The sequence below is a fragment of the Nyctereutes procyonoides genome, unplaced genomic scaffold, assembly GCF_905146905.1.
Source record: "Nyctereutes procyonoides isolate TBG_1078 unplaced genomic scaffold, NYPRO_anot_genome, whole genome shotgun sequence".
Taxonomy (NCBI): domain Eukaryota; kingdom Metazoa; phylum Chordata; class Mammalia; order Carnivora; family Canidae; genus Nyctereutes; species Nyctereutes procyonoides.
In genome coordinates, this window is record NW_026575036.1 from 12,033,939 (window position 1) to 12,047,277 (window position 13,339).

At 41.5% G+C, this 13,339-nt stretch overlaps 1 protein-coding gene across 9 annotated transcripts in view; it reads left to right on the plus strand.

Annotated features, from left to right (window-relative positions):
- The window catches only part of PPFIBP1 (PPFIA binding protein 1), a 172,784-nt gene that overhangs the window by 12,403 nt on the left and 147,042 nt on the right, over window positions 1-13,339 (plus strand). For 7 of the 9 annotated variants that reach the window (XM_055318787.1, XM_055318784.1, XM_055318788.1 and 4 more), the window contains exon 2: window positions 9,259-9,376. The exons of the other annotated variants lie outside the window; for them this stretch is intronic. The gene's annotated coding sequence lies outside the window, so the exon portion shown is untranslated. The remainder of the gene's footprint in view (window positions 1-9,258; window positions 9,377-13,339) is intronic. 9 annotated transcript variants of the gene reach the window in all.

Below are 13,339 nucleotides of genomic sequence, written 5' to 3' on the forward strand. Positions count from 1 at the left end.
GTTAAATTAAGAATCTGAAGATGATGATAGAAGAGCATTAAACCAAGCGTGGAGCCTTTCTGAGTACGAGGTCCTGTGTGACGACAAGGTCACGAGTCCAAGAGGATGGCCCTGCTCTCAGAAGTCAAAGAACACACTTGTAAGCCTGTTCTTTCTAGTCTTAAAGACTCGTCTTCATTAAAGTCAAACTTTGATAGTTTGCAATGGGTCAGGTTTGTGTCTGGTGTCCTAGGGACCCTCTCCTGGCCATCAGCACTGTTATTTTTTGCCTTTTATACATTTTCTGAATCTCTATTGCCTCCACCATTGCTTTGGTTCACATCCCTCTCAGCTCTGATACAGACTGTGGTGTCTCAGAAGGGTGTCTCCCCTGGTCAGTGAGGGCCCCCAAATGTGGGGTGGTGATTGGGTCAAAGCCAGTGGTACAGGAGGTGAAAGAATTCACCTTAGGCAGAACAAAGGCGATAGAAGTTTATTGAATACACTGCAAGGTGGAGGGTGAGCAGTACAGCAGAGGAGTGACTACCTGCAATGAGGCAGTAGGTGGGGGCTGTTTTTAAAGAGGGAAGATGAGGAGATACGGCAATGTATGGAACTGCCCCATTTTTGGTAACTGTCTAATGTAGGTAGGCATTGATCAGTTAGGGCCTATGGATATATATATATATATATATATATATATATAATATATATATATTTTGATATATATAATTTTTTTTTAAAGATTTGAGAGAGAGATTGAGGGAGTGAGTGAGTGGGGTGGGGGGATTGTGGGGAGGGGCAGAGGGAGAGAATCCCAAGCAGACTCTTCACTGAGTACAGAGCCCAGTGTGGGGCTTGGTCTCATGACCCCTGAGATCATGGACCTGAGCTGAAATCACCAGTCAGACGCTTAACCACCTGAGCCACCCAGGTGCCCTGGACCTCTGGCTATTTTGAGGTGGGTCACCTGAAGGCCTGTTTGATTCAGCCAGGCTGGCGGGGTACTGTGGGCCCTTTCTACATTCCATTGCTCAAACCTATTGCCTAAAAGCAGCCTCCACACAAATTTCTTCTCTGTATTCTATGTCACATTGCCAGACAAATCTTCCAAATATACCCTGTGTGTGAGACTATCCTGCCTGCCCCAGAAAGCTTTACTTGACTTCCTGTGGGCTGTGGCTTATGGCAGTTTTTATCCTGGCGGTCCTGGGCTGGAGACTGCCTAGTGATTGGTTTGATGTGACCTACACAGTATTTAAAGAAATTTAAGCCACTACTTAAAGTTTGGGAGATTTCTCCTAATTGAAAGCCAGATTTTAAAAACAGGAAACCTGGCTAGTTTGGGCTCTTGTTTCTTTGTGTTGGTTGGGCTGATGCCCTTAGAGAGCAAGAGGACCTGTGAACTTAGGAAAGAAGACTTGGGGTTTACTTTTAGGACAGATGGACTCCTTGTTCTGGCAAAATCATCACCTTCATGTATGTGAATTTAAAGCAGGCATCTGCCTATTGTTCTCCAGGAATGCTGATCTTTTAGTTTGAGAAATTAAGTTCTCCACCTTCATAATGGAATGTATGCTAGGTAACAGCCCTTGGTTACTTTTTTTTTTTAGGAGAGATATTTCTTAGGTCTCACCTGGTCAGCATCACCACTGGTTACCTGGAGGTCACCTTGTGACCTTATCTTGACCTTTTTTTCCCAGCTTGTCTTCCCCTGTCCTGCTGGGCTGAGACTCGGGCTCTGCCCCTCTGGAGTGCTCTAAGTCCATTCCACCTTTTCTTCTGCTCCTACTGGCTTCTCTCTTTCCTCCAGGCCTGCTTGAAACTGGTTCAGGAAACCTTTGCTGGGAGCCTCTATCAGGGCTCAACCTGCAAACTCAGTTGCAAGCAGGCAATTAAATTTTTGGATTTTTAAATGCTCACTTACCAAGTGGGTGGTGAGTTCAGGGTGATTTTGAGATGCTCACAGTGAATTATGAGGGCAGCACTAGCATTGTCTCCATTTTATAGGTGAGGAGACAGTTCTCTCTAAAACTGGTACTCTTAAGTAGCGATCCATGATTATGTCTTTTTTTTTAATAAATTAATTTTTATTGGTGTTCAATTTACCAACATACAGAATAACACCCAGTGCTCATCCCGTCAAGTGTCCCCCTCAGTGCCCGTCACCCATTCACCCCCACCCCCCGCCCTCCTCCCCTTCCACCACCCCTAGTTCGTTTCCCAGAGTTATGAGTCTTTATGTTCTGTCTCCCTTTCTGATATTTCCCACACATTTCTTCTCCCTTCCCTTATATTCCCTTTCACTATTATTCATATTCTCCAACTGAATGAGAACATACACTGTTTGTCCTTCTCCGATTGACTTACTTCACTCAGCATAATACCCTCCAGTTCCATCCACGTTGAAGCAAATGGTGGGTATTTGTCGTTTCTAATGGCTGAGTAATATTCCATTGTATACATAAACCACATCTTCTTTATCCATTCATCTTTCGATGGACACCGAGGCTCCTTCCACAGTTTGGCTATTGTGGACATGGCTGCTAGAAACATCGGGGTGCAGGTGTCCCGGCGTTTCATTGCATCTGAATCTTTGGGGTAAATCCCTAACAGTGCAATTGCTGGGTCGTAGGGCAGGTCTATTTTTAACTCTTTGAGGAACCTCCACACAGTTTTCCAGAGTGGCTGCACCAGTTCACATTCCCACCAACAGTGTAAGAGGGTTCCCTTTTCTCCGCATCCTCTCCAACATTTGTGGTTTCCTGCCTTGTTAATTTTCCCCATTCTCACTGGTGTGAGGTGGTATCTCATTGCGGTTTTGATTTGTATTTCCCTGATGGCAAGTGATGCAGAGCATTTTCTCATGTGCATGTTGGCCATGTCTATGTCTTCCTCTGTGAGATTTCTCTTCATGTCCTTTGCCCATTTCATGATTGGATTGTTTGTTTCTTTGCTGTTGAGTTTAATAAGTTCTTTATAGATTTTGGAAACTAGCCCTTTATCTGATATGTTATTTGCAAATCTCTTCTCCCATTCTGTAGGTTGTCTTTTAGTTCTGTTGACTGTATCCTCTGCTGTGCAAAAGCTTCTTATCTTGATGAAGTCCCAATAGTTCATTTTTGCTTTTGTTTCTTTTGCCTTCGTGGATGTATCTTGCAAGAAGTTACTGTGGCCAAGTTCAAAAAGGGTGTTGCCTGTGTTCTCCTCTAGGATTTTGATGGAATCTTGTCTCACATTTAGATCTTTCATCCATTTTGAGTTTATCTTTGTGTATGGTGCAAGAGAGTGGTCTAGTTTCATTCTTCTGCATGTGGATGTCCAATTTTCCCAGCACCATTTATTGAAGAGACTGTCTTTCTTCCAGTGGATCGTCTTTCCTCCTTTATCGAATATTAGTTGACCATAAAGTTCAGGGTCCACTTCTGGGTTCTCTATTCTGTTCCATTGATCTATGTGTCTGTTTTTGTGCCAGTACCACACTGTCTTGATGACCACAGCTTTGTAGTACAACCTGAAATCTGGCATTGTGATGCCCCCAGCTATGGTTTTCTTTTTTAAAATTCCCCTGGCTATTCGGGGTCTTTTCTGATTCCACACAAATCTTAAAATAATTTGTTCTAACTCTCTGAAGAAAGTCCATGGTATTTTTATAGGGATTGCATTAAACGTGTAGATTGCCCTGGGTAACATTGACATTTTCACAATATTAATTCTGCCAATCCATGAGCATGGAATATTTTTCCATCTCTTTGTGTCTTCCTCAATTTCTTTCAGAAGTGTTCTATAGTTTTTAGGGTATAGATCCTTAACCTCTTTGGTTAGGTTTAATCCTAGGTATCTTATGCTTTTGGGTGCAATTGTAAATGGGATTGACTCCTTAATTTCTCTTTCTTCAGTCTCATTGTTAGTGTATAGGAATGCCATTGATTTCTGGGCATTGATTTTGTATCCTGCCACGCTACCAAATTGCTGTATGAGTTCTAGCAATCTTGGGGTGGAGGCTTTTGGGTTTTCTATGTAGAGTATCATGTCATCGGCGAAGAGGGAGAGTTTGACTTCTTCTTTGCCAATTTGAATGCCTTTAATGTCTTTTTGTTGTCTGATTGCTGAGGCTAGGACTTCCAATACTATGTTGAATAGCAGTGGTGAGAGTGGACATCCCTGTCTTGTTCCTGATCTTAGGGGAAAGGCTCCCAGTGCTTCCCCATTGAGAATGATATTTGCTGTGGGCATGATTATGTCTTATTTCTTCAAATAGATTATATACCTTTTGAAGGCCAGGACTGTGCCTTTGTTGCCAGAGTCTTATCTGTTAGTATCAATACGTGTTTACGTGATCATCACCAAGGCCTTGACAAGGCTCCGTGGGGGTGGATGCAAAGGAGATTGAAGTAGAAAAGATGGGTGTGTATCAGTTATCCTAGAAGATATGCCTCCTACCTGTATACAAGTACAGTATCGAATTTTGGATCTTGGGCTTTGAAATTAGATGGGCCTAGCTGTGTCTGTCCCTACTTTTTAAAATGCAGGCAGTGATAGCATGTAATTTGTACCAGTGGTTTTCAGCTGGAGTGACTTTTGTCCGTGAGAGTCATTTGGCCAGGTCAGGGAACATTTTTATTGTTATAATTGGGGACGGAGGGAGGACTGACCTTGAGTGAGTAGAGTGCAGGGATGCTGCTGAACACCCTATGGTGCATGGGGCAGAATAAGGAATTATAATCACAACTGACAGCAGTGCTGGGTCAGAAACCCTGCCTTCTAGGTTTGTGAAGATGAAGCCAGATAGTGAATGCCATCTCAAAGCTTGTAAAATCAGCTTTTAGGAGGGTGAACCCCCAAAGGCTCAATTTCCATAGCATCTGTGATTCTTGCCAAGGAAAACCCTTATTATAAGGATTTCGTGCCCCTCCTGTTTAAGAGGACTCACTGGAGAGTGTTTGTGTTACATTGTGTACTAACATGAGCTGGCTGAATTTATCTGAGCTGTAAAAACAATTGTTAATTTTTAGGGTGTTCCTGGTAAACTTCCTGCTCGCTTAACTAGTTTGTTCTGCGGAGATAATTTTGGTGTGTGGGTTTAAATCCTGACGGAAAATGTTTTGGTTAATGAATTTCCAAAGTAGTTTTGACAAGTGGGATGTGAAGTTTTTGTTTTCATATCAAGAAGCCTAATGTTTTTCTAGCCTTAGATTTAAAACAAAGCCACTCTTCCATCAGTTTACTGTCTTACCTGCCCACAGCACAGTTGTTTGGGTATTTGTGGGAGTGGTTTGGAGAGTTGTTGGATTTCCATCGATTGTATGTTGTGGGTTTGCAGGGGAGATTGTTATTTACATTTTTTTTGTAATTATAAAAGTAATATGCACCTTATAGAAGATTTTAGTAGTATAGAAAAACCCTAAAGACATAGTAAAGTCATCAGTAATCCTACTACACAAAGGTGCAAATAGTATTGCTGTGTTTCTTTCCATTTTTAAATTTTATATATTTTTCCATATTTGAAATATTCTGAATATTTGTTTTCCCCCTTTATTATACTTAATATCATTTTATTTGCCTTTCCCTACACTACACTATTACTAGAAATAATATAAATATTATTTCTAAGGATGTAGAATATTCCATCTAGGGATATTTCATGATTTATTTAATCCCATTGTGGTGCTTGTTTTCAGTATTTGATGAGCATCTATGCAGTCAGCATTTTCTCTTTCAGATCATTTTTATCTTTATCATAGATGACAAAAAGTAGAAGGGATGGGCATGCATATGGGTATCTTGATTGATATGGTTATTGGTTGCCAAAAAAGTGTGTACTAATTTTTGCCACCAGTAGCAGAATGATATTTTAATAATATTTGGTAATTTTCTAAAAGATATTTCGTTTTTTTGGTTTATTTTTTTAAATATATATTTTTAAGGGTTTTATTTATTCATGAGAGACAGAGAGAGGCAGAGACATAGGCAGAGGGAGAAGCAGCCCCCCCCCCCCACAAGGAGCCTGATGCGGTACTCCATCCCGGAACCCTGGGATCACATCCTGAGCCAAAGGCAGAGACACTCAACCACTGAGCCATGCAGGCGTCCATGGTTTATTTGATATTAGTGAGATCAAACATGTTTATCTGACTGTTGACTATATTTCCTGTTTAACTGTTTATGAACTTTGCCTGTTATTGGGAATTAGTATTTTCTCATTTGTCATAAAGTTTGTATTTCATTTATTAACCCTTATTAACCTTTTCTCATTATTGCATGTATTTTCACATAGTCCCCCCCCCCCCAGCTCTCTCTTTGGTTTGTCTTTCAATTTTGTTTTTAGTCCTACAGAAGTGTAAAATTTTTATGTAGTCAAATCTTGATTTTTTTCTTTTGCACGGTCTTCAGCCTTCCTTTGTCTATACTGAAATGATCCCTTTTCTGTTCTGGAAGCCACTATACTGAATTGTCAGTGTTTAAAATTCTATCCCCACTCTAGACCACTATAGAGTCCCTTAATGAGGACAAATGGGCCTCAAGTGCTTGCTCTAATACGAGCACCCACTGTGTACCATGGGAAAAACCACCACATCTCTGTATGTGTGGTGTGTGTGTGTAGATGGATGGGCGGGCATGAGTGAGTAGGGAAAGCTGATGAGAAAGGGTGAGGCTCAAGCTGGACCATGGCTTGTTTGGTTTTATTTTAATTTCCTTTCCCACAGGGTAGAAGTGAGCTTACCTGAGGGCAGGGGCTTCCATCCATTCTCACATGGCTGAGTAACTGGGACCAGCAGCTTGCCTAGCAAACTGTGGCTGTGCCTGGCAGAGCTGGCCCACAACAGTTATTTTATTTCTCTAGTGGTAGAGAAGTTACACTGAAGAGAGATGGTGGCCAAGTCCTCTCCTCTCCTTACCCCTTAAGTTTCATTCTCTTGGGTGCCAGGGTTTGTGTTGCTCAGGCCTCCAGAAGGTAATTCTCTGCCCTGTGGGTGGATTCCTCTGATGCAGTTCCCAGCTGAAGTGTGAAGAGGAAGGGAATAATAACATACAAATAGTGCTTACTTGTTTTGCAAGTGCTTTCACTATGGCTTTTTTATATGCTTCTCACCTCAATCTTACGAGGTTAAATACTATTTTCATCTCCATTAATTTGGAGGAAACCACCACTCAATAGAAGCATAATTAAAATCCAGAGCTTCTGACCCCAGAGCTGATCCTCTGTACTTAGGAAACAATTCTGTCATTGTAATTTCTGGTTGTAATTTCTTGGTGGTGTTATTGGGTAAAGGTAGCAGCAGCTTTGGGTTTTGGAGTCAGCCATATTTTGGATGGAATCCCAATAGAGTCATGTCTTAATATTGTGACTTTGTGATGTCACCAGCATGAGCCATGGTTTTCTTGTCTGTAATTGGAAGCAACAATGCCTACCTTACAGAGGGATATGAGAAAGATTAAATTGGGGAAAAAATATATATATATATATATAGTGCCTAGCACAGCCCCTGGCTTACTCATTGCAGGAGCTCAGTAATGATTGCTGCCTAATCTAATAGCTAAAAATGCTAGTTCTTAAAAAAAAAAAAAAATCAGAATCACTGGCAAACCTGCTCAGACTTGTGAAATTTAATAAGTATTATTTATATTTCAGTGCAAGAAACATTTCTTTCTCTGGCCTACTTATTTTCCTGTTGAGTAGATTTTGTTTTCTGTAATGGATGTCAACTGCTTCTCTGAAATCCTGAAATCCTTTTGCTTGGAGAACTTTGTGATGAATCCCCACTTTAGGACTGTACTCAGAGCCAAAATAAATCATGTTTTGTCTACATGTTTATGTAAAAAGCACAGACAGTTTTTTGGAAGGGCCATAACCTAGTCATTCCTTTACACATAGTTGAGATTTTTGGCATCATTCATGTTACCTGTTACATGCCCTGTGTATTATAAACATTCAGGTAACAAAGCAGTCTTAACAAGAAAGTTGTAGAAAGTCATGAGAAGAGAGAAAGTTGCCGAGGAACTCAGGAGAATGGTTGTTGATTAAATTTCCATTTTTCATACTATATATAAATTGAATTGGCTTTGATTAGTCCTTATGCTAGATTTTGTCATCCATATAAAAAGCTACCACTAATAATATAAATTATTTCTGCCTAAAGAATTTTAACATGAGGGTTGTCTTGCCATTTAACTTCTATTGTATATTTATTCAGACTTTTCCATTTCAATAAACTGAGCCAAGTAATTATAAATGTTAGCCTAAAGTTCTATTATAATCCAATGCAGCCTTCTTTCTGTGCAGTAAAAGATAAGGCCCTTGGCAGTCTTCTTTAAAATTTGTCTTGGATCTTCTTACTTTTTTGTCCCTGAAGCCATTGTTGCATTTTCAACAATACACCATCTGAGTATTGGAATGGGGAAAGGTTAATGTGAATGGAGCTTTATTGGGTTCATAGCTAACCTTGTTCTTCTTCTGGGAAATTTAGTCTACTGTCCTATGGTTTTTCCATCTTCCCCTCCCCCTATGCTAGGAATGGAGAGACAAAGATGGGAATCTCTATTTAATGTCATTTATATAAGCTACATAAATTAGAGTCATAAATTAGTTGCATTTTTATATAATTCATGCCATATGTATATGTTTTATGTAACACATGGATACTGCTAAGTATCAATGATTAAGTGAAATTTACATGATTTCTAAATTCCCTCTTCTGTCTAGAGTTCAAGTATCAAAATGAATGAACTGTTGGCCAAATCTTGGGACGATTGCAAAGTGAGTGTAGGACATTGTAAAATGCCACACCCAGTTTTAATGGTAGATAGGCAGTCGTTTTCCTAAAATTCCAGGCCTAATGTTTGATTTCTTAATTTGCAACCAGAGTGGACATTTGGGGGCAGAGGTGAGAGTGTTGATAATGGTGAAAGAGTAGATTTAAGTGTGGAAGAATAAAATTGGTGCTGATGTGACTATTAATTTACAGGATACAAAGGTCTAAAGACTGTGCTTTGTGATCCCCAGATAACAATCCAGTTGGGCAGCCCTGAGCCCATCACTCCAGCCAGATTGTTTTGGCACCAGCCCTTTGAAACAAAGCCTGAGAATGCAGAGAGTTTTACCAGGCATTTCTTGTTGCTGGCTGGTTGGCTTATGAAGTAAATAGAGTAATTAGCTCTCATTAGCACTCCCACAAGCTGTAATGCATCCACCTGAGGCAGAGAGAGGCTTGCTTCTGTTCTTGAAAACGTGAAAATCCCCATCTGATCTCTTTGGTCCGAACATTTTTTGCATTGCAGAAACAGAATGCCAATTTGGCAAGAATAAAATCCACCAAGTGTTTCAAATGACAGTAGAAAATCCTACTGACCAGAGTGGAAGGCCTTCCTGAGGACGATGACTATGCCTAAGAAATTGGTGAGCCTTATAAAGCCTTTTCCTCTTTTCCTGTCTCTCTTGTGTATTTGAATGACAGGAACCAGGTTAGCCAAGATATTGAACCCTGGTGGTCATATGACTTGATCTCCTGAGCCTCTTGTCAGCTTTTTTTTTTTTTTTTAAATATATTTTTTTAATTTTTATTTATTTATGATAGTCACACAGAATGAGAGAGAGAGAGGCAGAGACACAGGCAGAAGGAGAAGTAGGCTCCATGCACCGGGAGCCCGACGTGGGATCCGATCCCGGGTCTCCAGGATCGCGCCCTGGGCCAAAGACAGGCGCTAAACCGCTGCGCCACCCAGGGATCCCGTCTTGTCAGCTTTACTTCAGAAGTTGTGGTACCAACAGAGTGTGTTGTTTCGAGTCTTTGAGAGAGAGAGACCCCTCTGAGGGTGGTTTGTGGCCCTCTCCAGGACTACCTGCTATTGTAGTCCTTGTTCCTCTGAGATATAGATCTGTACGTATGAAGGTGGGAGCCAGAAAAACACATGGAGGAGGGAGACAGAGTCTTCAGGCTTTGCACACAATCATGGAGAAATATGTAGAAAAAATTGCAAATTGGCAGGTTTTATAGGAAAGAACCCTGAACCAAAAATCTGGCAGTCTGAATCCAGCACTGATCAGGTGTGTGAACCTGGGCATAATAGTAAAATAATACCAGTCGTGCCCTCACAGGGAGAGCGGTGAGGGTCAAATGAGACAATGCGTAAAGAGCAATAAAATGTTAAGCAGGAGTGTGATTTTAAGTTGAGTTTTTCATATGGAGTACATTATCTACATTTTTAATTTTCTGAACTCAAACCTTTAGTAATAAAATACAGACACTGTACAAGTACCTGCTTTTGCTCTGACTTTTACTTTTGTGACATCTCAGCCCAGGCCCTAAACTGGGCTAGAGCCTGAATGACTGGTTGATGGTTCCTTGAGGTTTTCTGGAAGGTGGTACTGCCTCCTGGGCAACACTGTAGCAGTAGCTCTTGATTCTTGCTCAGGCCTGTCATCTGTGTTCTTTGGGATGCAGTAAATACTACAAAGTCATCAATAATCTGTTAGCCCCAAGAATTGTTCCCTGTTATTAAAAGTTTGAGATGCTGGGGAAAAAGTGTTCAGGGCTTATTTTCATACTTATATGTAGAACTCTTCTCTTTAAGTAGCATTAGAATGATTCCCTAGGATTTGAAGTCATGAAGCAAGCGTGTTTTATGTGGGGAGGAGTTTGCTCCATTGGTTAAGGTTGAAAACATAAGACCTGGCATCCTGGGATCGAGATCTGGTGTCAGTTTTCAAAGCCACCTGATGTGATGTGCAAATCACTAGCCTGGCAATGTCTCACCTTCTTTGTTTGTGAGCCTGTGATATTCCTGGGCATTATTTAACTCCTGTCCCTGTTGACTGAATTGGGTTGGTGTTTAGAAAGTGACCTAGGCGGCACCTGGGTGGCTCAGTTGATTAAGCAACTGCCTTCAGCTCAGGTCATGGTCCAGGGGTCCAGCGATGGAGTCCTTTGTTGGACTCTGGGCTCAGTGGTGGACTCTGCTTCTCCCTCTCTCCCCTGCTCATTCTCTCAAATAAGTTAAAAAGAGAGAGAGAGAGAGAGAGAGAGAGAGAGAAAGTGAAAGTGACCTGGACTATCAAACATTTGTAATTATTAAACTGAGAAATATTTCAAAGATTATTTTTGGCCTTCATCAGACCTATGATAGTATGTCATGATAGAACATGTCAAGGGCCTGTGAATTCCTCAGTACAATTGAACAAATAACTTTCTACACTTAGGAAATAGCCTGTCTTTGATGAGGTATATTAGAAGCACAGTGAGAATTGGGTGTTGAAGGGTTTTAGGGGTGAGGAAAAGGCAGTAGGATTTGGTGGAGGAGAAGCTGACCAGCAATGCAGTTAGAACTGAGGCTCTAGCTGCTCTTATGGAAAGCTCTGGCGTTGGGATGTCCCCAGTTGAGGCAAGAGACTGGACCTTTGTGTTCCTGAATCAGCCCATGGCTGGCAGCTGGCCGGCCACCCCTTCTGGTGGCTTAACCTTGATGAAGCAGTGTCCTACAGCTGGCTGGGGACCTTCCCTGTGAACTGTCAGCAGCCAGGGACGAGTGCAGCTGGCTCTCAGAAATGGGGTTTGGGTGGAACATACCAATGTCCACTCCCCTGTCTCAAAGAATCTAACCCCTTAAAAAAAAGAAACAGTAATAGCACCAAAATACTGGCATATATGGTCTCTTTACCTGCAAAGTTAGAAAGTTTGGATCCCTTAGCAAAACCAAAGGAAGAGGTTATACCCTTTTGTTAATGATAAACAGATCTCCAGCCTTTCAGAAATTTGTGAAATGCTTGGATAATATTTATACCTGATTGTGATATAGCTGGAGCCAGCTTCTGTATGTGTGAAATGGCTGACTTGTAATTGAGCGATTCTGCCCAAGGATGAATTACTGCATGTTTAGAATATTAATCATGTGTACATAAATACATTTGTTTCTGGAATATTTAAACTCATGTTGAATTTACAGAATTGGTGGGTCACCACCACAAAAGTCAAGCAAAGCAGGTTGAGGCACACAAACCATCAAACCCAGAAATATCCAGGGGATCTTAACAACTGGAGGGCAAATATGGGAGAATGTGGCTTCTGTTCAAGTTCCAATCACTGGATAGGGCATTTTAGTATGGTCGAGGATGGTAATTTAGGAGTTACATTGCCAGAGGATACATTGATATGCTTTGAAAAAATGAACCAGTTTCCTGGCATTTCCAAAAGTCAATTGTATTCCGCAAATGTCTGAAACTGTCTGGCATGGTTTGTGGTATAAGTGGGATGGGTAAACAAGGCCAAACCCCTACATGTTTTCCAACCTCAGATTAAGTCATATCTGTAAAAGCGAACACAGTTCTTCCTCAATTTCTGCCTTCTAGTGAGTCAAGGAGGCAGGGGGTTCTGCTGGCCCATCATTGGAGTAGTTTGAGTGTTAGGGGGCTCAGAGTAGGGAAGTCGGATGATTTAGGCCTGGTATGGCACAAAGTGGATTTCACTTCTCAGCGAGTCCCCCTCATCTCCTCTGTAACCCTTGTATTCTTTGCCCTGCCACTCAGAAGCTCCATAATGCCAAGTCACACAAGATTATTACTAATCTGCTCTTATAGGTGTAGTAGAGAGATAAATAGGTCACTGTTCCTTATTCACAGGCCGAACAACTCCAGCTGCTTTGGTGGTAGGTTGGTTCTTTTTGTTTGTTCTTTTCTTTCTTTCAGATTCTATTTATTTATTCATGAGAGAGGGAGACAGAGACAGAGACATAGGCAGAGGGGGAAGCAGGCTCCCTGTGGGGAAATTGATCCCAGGACCCTGGAATCATGACCTGAGCCAAAGGTAGATGCTCAACCCCTGAGCCACCCAGGTGCCCCTGGTGGTAGGTTCTGTATTAGACCCACATCTCCTCTCTTGAGGGATGTGGCGATTTGGTGATTGCATGTGGAGTAGGTGATCTGGCAGTCAGTTTATTGTATTGCCTGGAAATGGGAGATGGCATAAAATAAGGTTTTCTCAGATGAGAAGCAAGTTAATGTAACATAGTGACTCTGCTGCAGAGGAATGGCCAAGGTGAGTCGAACATGTGCACTGTGTCTTCTTGAAATCTCCATGTGGATGGTCTTTCCCAGTGTGACCTCTAGAGTCTCAGGTGATCTGATAGTACAGGGAGCAGGCAAGGCCAGCTGTACTGTGGTTTGTGATTTCCTCTAGTTTTATCTTTCTAACATGCCTGCACATGTGTATTGGCATTCTGGAAATTTCGGATGGGGAATCTCCAACTATGACTTTTCGTTGTGACTCACACCTGCAAGGGATGAATCCAGAAGTTTCTTTGCAGAGAAGTGTGGTATAGTGTAGGGATAAGTAACTGTTGTTAGGAGAGAAACCTTGAAGAACCAGAA